The sequence below is a fragment of the Astatotilapia calliptera genome, chromosome 1 (assembly GCF_900246225.1).
Source record: "Astatotilapia calliptera chromosome 1, fAstCal1.2, whole genome shotgun sequence".
Classification (NCBI taxonomy): Eukaryota; Metazoa; Chordata; class Actinopteri; order Cichliformes; family Cichlidae; genus Astatotilapia; species Astatotilapia calliptera.
In genome coordinates, this window is record NC_039302.1 from 33,718,917 (window position 1) to 33,727,434 (window position 8,518).

Genomic DNA, 8,518 nt, shown 5'->3' on the forward strand with positions numbered 1-8,518 from the left:
CAGACTGACCCATGCTTATAATTCACCCCCTTCCTTTCTTACATGGACTTTTACTATAAAAGAGACATCTTTCACAGTAAGTACATCACATGATGCCTTTTCTGGCCTTGAGAGCAATGTGGATGTCAATGTTTTCAGTGCCCTGATCTTCTATGTCCTTACCTTTGTTGAAAGCGAACAGAATTTGCCTTGTATTCATTACAAATACTGTAACTTTAAAGAAGTAGTCTCATCTCCCAGGTAAGTGTGTGTTAAAAGGTCTTAGCTAGGCAAGTCATTTGATCAATGGAGGCTCTAAGCGTTATTCAGTTCATTGCAACCCCTGCTCTGTGCTCCATTGTGACTCAAGAGATTAGACTGGTGTGCACAGGCATAACACTACACCTACTGTAAAAGAGCCCACTGTTCAAGCTCAGTACATATAGGCCTTTCAGATGCTCCCTGCTTGAGCTTACAGTGTGCACTTGAGGCAGAAAATAGCACAGTGTGTAATGTTTTTCAGACAGGATGAGAAGGAACATATTGGTGGTCCTTTCCTACTACTGTCAACTCCTTATCCCTGGAAATCTCTCCCAAGTCTGACAGTTTCTGGCTTGCGATCCATGGTTGTCAATACACTGTCGTTCATCCCTACACACTCTCCTTAAACCAGCAGCTTAAAATGGAACCTCAATATTTGCATTCCAATTAGCATAAATGTAAGAAAGTGGAACAAGTAGCTTTGAAAGTCATCCAGCAAAACGCATATTCAACCGGCAGAAAAAAAAAAGCGAGCATGTGTATGGGTGAAAAGGAGAGAAGGAGCAAGTAGAAGAAAAAAGAACAAAAAGAAATAGGGAAAGGGAGGGAGAGTTCCGTATTATAATAGCGGGTTTTGGGCTACACATTTGAATCAGTGGTGTATGTCTTTTATGAGCTTACAACTTCACACTGCGTGGAAAATCCGCCCCGCTGCCAGGGTTTTTTGGCATTCAGAATGTCATTTTTAATGACATTCCCCTCTGAGATCTGATCCCGCTGATCAAAGATGCTCTGACTTCAAGTTAACACGTCAACAAGTATGAGGGTCTTGGTGTGGCACACAAGAAACGCACTGGAAAATGCGGAGAATGGTGAAATTGGTTTATTGTATGCTACTTTGGCATAAGGAAGGGTTAACGCTTGGTTGTGCATAGTGGCTTAAAGGGGGATCTTTGGATGACTGAGTGTGTGGAGGGCCTGTATGTGGTTGTGTGGGTGGTGCAGTTCAGAAAGGTCACTTTCCTCTGCAGTGGTAGGCCAAATGTGAGGAGGGATGTAGAACGTTTAAATTTAGTTGATGCCGAAAATCTTAGTTAAGCGTTAAAAACTCACAGCTATCAGTTTGTTCTCTGTCCATTCATCCGTTATCTTTCATTTATCTGAAGTCGGGTGAGGGTTGCAGCAGGCTAAGCAGCATATGCCAGACGTCCTTTTACCCACCAACGCTTTTCAGTTATTCCTGAGGGATCCTGAGGTATTCCCAGGCCAGAAGAGATATGTAATTTCTCCAACACATTCTGGGTTTACCCCACGGACTTCTCCAGTTTCATGTGCACAGAACACCTCCAAAGAGAAGTTCCCAGGAGGCATCCTAACTAGATGCCTGAACCACCTTAGCTGGGTCCCTTTCTATTTTTTATTCAGTCTCTAGATTTAGATTTAGATTTTGGCCAATAAACATAATACATATCTTATCAACATATCTCATTAAAGTTTTAGTCTTATTCATTTGGACTAAACTATCTTGTCTTTTGTCTGTGAAGGTTCTCAGTCATCCAGGTCATCGTAGTCAAAGGAGCTTGCAAAGAAAAGCGTCTGGACTTCTTTAAGTTACTTGAAAGTAACTTAAAGAAGTCCAGACGCTTTTCTTTGCAAGCTCCTTTGACTATCTTGTCTTTTATGCTTTCTGTTTATTTTAATTATTATTAAATACGATTAAATCAGTGGAATTACTTGATATCTGCGAGGATCATTTCTGGTTACAATACAGAAATCAAATTAAACTACTGGGAAGGTAAAGAAAACAAATATTTATGAAATAAACAAAACATCTTCTAAAAAATGCAGTCAAAATAAAAGTACTAAAACCTGCAGTTTCTGACTAAAGACTATGTTAAACAGAACATTTGCAACCTGGCCTCTACAGCATATTCTGATATATGTTAAACTATTTTATAACAATATACGATAAATTACAATATAATAAATTGTATTATTATTTAACATATTTTTCAAAAAAGCCACAAATGGGCCTTTTTTCTACCCTGTAAAAGACCACCAGCAGATGACTGGTGAACACTGGGTACAGTAAACAAACAGGAGCCCTGTGCCATAAAGCAAAGACTTAAGCCCTGATAATACTCCAATGTGGACACATACAACTGGAGACCTCACCACTGAGTAGCCATTCCTTTATACTTCCTTTAAAGTCCACTCCCTGTGGCGCATCAACAGTTAGAATGTAAATTCTTTGCAGACAGTCCTTCTTGAATTCATGATATTTTCTTTTATTAATTTGCTTGTTTGTTTGTTTATTTATTGTATTTCTGCCCACCCAAACAGACACACATGCACTGAAATTTCTCTCCGCAAACTGGACAAACACTGACGCCATCACATATGCAGAACACTGCCTACAGAGTGGCATTTTCCACTGGTCCCTTGCTGCTAAGGGCTCCCTGGCAAAGAGGAGGCTCCTCCAGGGTCAGTACCTCAGGGACAAGGAATGGTGCTGGCCAAACTCCACAGCTTAGATTGAGGTCATAATGGAGGGATAGAGTTGAAGCTGATGGGTGTAGTGTGTGTGTGTGTGTGTGTGTGTGTGTGTGTGTGTGTGTGTGTGTGTGTGTGTGTGTGTGTGAGGGAGGTGGACAGATATGCTTAAAGGAAAATTGTACACAGAAGCAGAAATGCTAGCAGACAACACTGGCAAATAAAGTGAAAACAAATGTCATCTAGTGGTGACTCAATGAACTCCTCTTCCTGTTTATGTGCCATCTCAGTGTTGAAACCAAAGTTGGGTAAGAACAAATTACATTTGATCTGAATTGCAAAACCAGACATGAGGTTTTATTGAAAACTAAACTAGCCATAAGTCTTAATGTAGGCAAGAATGTTGCCTAGTAGTAATTTCACAATTGTGAAAAAAACTGTAGGTGACACAAGCAGTATTTACCAAAGTAAATTTTTTTTAAAGCTAAAGAATCTGACAAAACATTAAGAGTAAATATACAAATTTATATATTAAAAAATTCCCCTCTCGCCCCTGTGGGCAGTCTTTATCCTTCAGGCTCGGGTCGTCCACCAGAGGCCCGGGAGCTTGAGGGTTCTGTGCAATATCTTTGCTGTTCCTAGGACTGCGCTCTTCTGGACAGAGATCTTCTATGTTGCTTCTGGGATCTGCTGGAGCCACTCGCCCAATTAGGGGATCGCTGTCCCGAGTCTCTGATTACCTCTGGGACCACTGCTGCCTTCACCCTCCACATCTTCTTGAGCTCTTCTCTGAGCCCTTGGTACTTCTCCAGCTTTCCATGTTCCTTTTTCTGATGTTGCTGTCATTTGGTATCACTACAGCCGTTTTCCTCTGCTTGTCCACCACTACTATGTCTGGTTGGTTAGCCATTTTGTTTGTCTGTCTGTATCTGGAAGTCCCTCTGTTTTAGCTGAGAATGACCGATCTCACCTTGGTCATTCTCAACCAGCCTATGGGGTGTGTCCCATTTTGTTACCTCAGGACTTCCAGGCCATACTAGGCACACATGTTTCCCTATACTATGCCGGCCACTTAGTTACAGTGTTTAATGTATACTCTCCCTGCTAGCATCTTGCACCCTGCTGTTATGTGCTGGACTGTCTCAGGGGCATCTTTGCACAGCCTGCACCTGGGGTCTTGCCTGGCGTGTTAACCGCAGCCTATATTGATCATAGTTGGTATCCATAGCCAGTCTTGTCAATGATCTCACTGAGGAGCATCAGGCCTATGCAGAACAGCAGTGGGGACAGGACATCTCTTCCACCTGACATTTCAAAGGTGTGTAGTGTTACCACTGAGATGTGAATTTTGATTTTCAGTCAATCTCTTTTTTGTTTTTTTTTGTTATGCCCACGTGCATTTGACTCATACTAAGAGCTCAAATCTCTTTGTGCCTCTTTAATGAACCAAAACAACATTTTACTTCACAGTGTCCCTTACACTGCAGCAACAAGTGATGATGATGCCTTTCTATATAATGTTACTTGGGGTGATTACCCAAAATGTAAAAAAATTAAATAATCTTTTCTTGTGAGCTGCAAGATGAAGACCTGATGATTGAGAGGATTTAAAGGACATTTTTTATCAGTTTCTACACTGTGATATGTGCACACTGAGAATGCTTTAAGTTGGTTTACATTATTTACATATTAAAGTGAGTAACTCGTTAAATCTGGATAGTTTTGGATTATATTTCTAATTAATATATTTAACATGGAGTATAAACAAAAAACAGAGGAAAAAATCCCTACGGTTTGCTTGGTTTTACATCAAGCTTTTTCATACTAACAAAATTTATATCGTTTTTCAAACAAGCTTACGGTAAACACTAATGCCCTTTTCTAAAATCAGAAAAAGGGCATTAGTGTAGAAGAGGGGCATTAGCAGAAAATAAAATAAAGTAATAAAATAACCACAATAATCAGTAGCACTGAAGTACCATTAAATTTTCCTCTGACATGACAATCAAGAAACCACACTTAATACAGTCATTCATTCTGTTCAATCTCAGAAATCCCTACTCTGTTCTTTTTCACATACACACCTTTAAAACGAGGAGACTTTTCCTTTTAGATGAGCTAATAACAAAACAATCCCTGCTGATATGTTTTAGAGTAGATTTCTCTCTTCTGTTTGCCTGTTTGTAGTTTCTTTTTAATCATTTACAGAGAAATGCTTGCCATGCTCTTGATCTTGAAAACAAGCCAAGATCTGATTTTAATCAGACACATCACACAAGAGTGTGTGCATACATGTACTCAGAACAGTTCAAAATCTGGAGACTGTACCCATAACAATAACTTACTAAAAGTACCTTTTATTAAATGGAAAATGAAAGCTGTCAGAGCATTCTGTGTTTTTTTTAAAGCAATGAAAATATTGTTTAACCTACGTTTTTACACATACACACCTGTTGTTGTCTTCTTCTTCATCTCTCATTCTCTCTCTGTTATCCTTCTGATCTCCTCCTCTTTTTCCTCTTTTCAGCACCTCTTGACAGTCCCACAGTCCCACTCCCGGATGAATGTAGAAACAATAATGAAGTAGAGCCCTGAGAGCTTTTATCAGGAAAAGCACTTATGGTATATGTCCACTTAGAAAACTGTTTTTTTTTCTTTGTAAAGAACAAAAAAGGTAATAATAACAACAATGATGGTAAAACAGAAATATTTCCTGGAAAATCTCTTCTTCGATTGTGAGGTGCAGCAGGCCCTGTACTGGTGAAAGCAGCCTAGCTTCTTCATTTAAATGCAAACTTTAATGTCATATTGTGAACCAGATTAGCTTGCATGTCATTGCACCGAACCTCTGAACAACTTAAAAGTTAATGGCAATGTTTCATTCCTGAATTTGTTGGGAAAAAATGCAATTTTATAAAAAAATTTTCTGTTTTCCTGTCATGCCTGTTTCAATTATTTTGGAAGTATCTATTCATTAGCTAGCCAACTTTGGGAGAGACCAGTTGCCTCAGCAGTTTAGAGGAGAAAAGCCCAGGTAAATACAGACTTCTGTATTCTAACAATTGTGTAATTGTTGTGATAATATATGGTTTTAAGATCTAATGTTTGAAATAACACAAATCCAGTATTTTTTTTCATTTGCCTCCTTGATGGGCCTCTAACTGTACATTAATCTCTGGGCACATGCCCAGAATGCCCATTGGATACAGTGTTAAATTAACACTTTTGACAGTGTTATATGTTTAAAAGTAACCTAGTCAGTTTTGAAGATTAACAAAGACTAACACTGAGCAGTGCTCATTTTCTAACACTGGAAAATAACTCAAAATGTTAGAAATATTCCAGTGTTAGAAAATCAGCACTGCTCAGTGTTAGCCTTTGTTAATCTTCAAAACTGACTAGGTTACTTTTAAACATATGACACTGTCAAAAGTGTTAATTTAACACTCAACAGTGTTGTATTTAACACTCAGAGGTGTGGACCCATATAGACACTCCATCCATCCATCCTCATCCGCTTTGTCCGGGGCCGGGTCGCGGGGCAGCAGCCTAAGCAAAGAGGCCCAGACCTCCCTCTCCCCAGCCACCTCCTCCAGCTTGTCCGGGGGAATACCAAGGCGTTCCCAGGCCAGCCGAGAGATATAATCTCTCCAGCGTGTCCTGGGTCTGCCCCGGGGCCTCCTCCCGGTGGGACATGCCTGGAACACCTCACCCAGGAGGCGCCCGGGGGGCATCCTTGTCAGATGCCCGAACCACCTCAGCTGGCTCCTTTCAATGTGGAGCAGCAGCTGCTCTACTCTGAGCCCCTCCCGGATGGCCAAACTTCCCACCCTATCTCTAAGGGAGAGGCCAGCCACCCTTCGGAGGAAGCTCATTTCCGCCGCTTGTATCCGCGATCTCGTTCTTTCGGTCACTACCCACAGCTCGTGGCCATAGGTGAGGGTAGGGACGTAGATCGACCGGTAAATTGAGAGCTTCGCTTTTACACTCAGCTCCCTCTTCACCACGACGGACCGGTGCAGCGTCTGCATTACTGCAGCTGCAGCCCCAATCCGTCTGTCGATCTCCGGCTCCGGCATATAGACACTCTCCAGTGTTAATTTAACACTGGAGATTTTGCTGTGTATAAAAATTTATGGGGGTACCAAAAATTTATTATTTATTCTCAATGATCCCAACTAAACCGCCACAAGATTGGTTCAGATCTCTAGATTCATATATGTCCAAATTCCTTTGGAAAAATAAATCCCCACGTATCAGCTTAAAAACATTACAAAGGACCAAGGATAAAGGAGGATTAGAATTACCTAACTTTCAGCACTACTTCTTAGTCAACAGGCTTCAATTTCTCTCAGAATGGCTAAAACATCTTAGACAAACCTTGGCTAGATGTAGAACAAGCACTTTGCAATAATCTAGAGATTTCAGATCTACCATTTATCAGCTCAAACATCCAACGACATGAATGCTTTAAAAGCATCAACATCAGCTCTTCTCTGACAGCATGGTGGGAGTTTCTAAAATTGACAGAGTCTTCATTAATCCCATGCAAACGTACACCTATCTGGAACAACCCTGACATATTACAAAACAATAATATGCTAAACTTTCCAGATTGGAGTGGTAAAGGAATCAAATACTTAGAACATATATTAGAAAGAACAGAATTTGTTTCATTTGACAGACTAGTTACACAATATGGGATCAACAAGAAAAGATTTTTAGAATATCAACAAATTAAATCCATAGTAAAAAAAGAAATTCAAACGGGGTCAAGTTGAACTACAAACACCACCAAGTGTGGTTCAATTTCTTACTCTTAAAACCCCAAAATTACTTTCCAAAATATACAGAATGCTTTCTAAAACAGATGAATCAATATCACTTCCTATTGCAAAATGGGAAGCGGATTTATCAGTTAACTTAGACCAAAACCTCTGTACTGGTGAACGAGGGTTTTTGTAACTGGATTTTTGCAGAATAGTCTAGAATTCTTATTTAGAAAAATATCTGTATTTGACATAAAGTTGGTTTTATGTTTTCTGTGAACAAACCTTGATTTATTGATCTCCTGATGATGAACTCACTTTTGTTCTGCCAGATTGTGCCTTGAATACAACTGATAGGATTTAGATTGCTATGCAGTGCCCGCTCAGAATCCTTCAGCCTGGCCATGATTTGACACGGCACAAGCCAGTCACAGCTCTGAAAAGTAATTTGACCTCTGATACTCAGTTTCCATGCTGTGTTCCCCTACTAAGCATTTTTTCCATGTGAAATCAGATTTGTAGTTATGAAGTTTCTTTTTTTAAAATTTGGCTTTTCTTGTTAGACAGGGCACATGTACAGGAAACAAATTAACAGATAAAAGGACACAAACCTCTTACCTTATTTCCCACACAACCTTGGTATAGGTAGGGTGATATTCAATTTTTTGGCACATCCACATGGATCATCCACAAAAACAAAATGTGTGACTCAGTTAGAACATAATTCTACATTCATTTCCCTTATCCGGTGTCTCTAACCCTAGCATTTAATCTATTAATGTTTTGTTAATTCCGCATTTAGTTCACAATTCTTGTGTCTGCTTGTGGGATTCTGAAAACAGGTGACAGCTTTGACAGCAACTGAAGCAAAAACTCAGGTGTGAGAGAAGTTGTGCAAGGCCATCGTCCCAGTCTCATTCCTTCTGAGGTTCACCCGGTCAGGTGAATGGATGGATGGATGGATGGACTGCAATTCTAGGTTTCTGTGGGTTATACTGGAAAAAAGTGGCAATTGT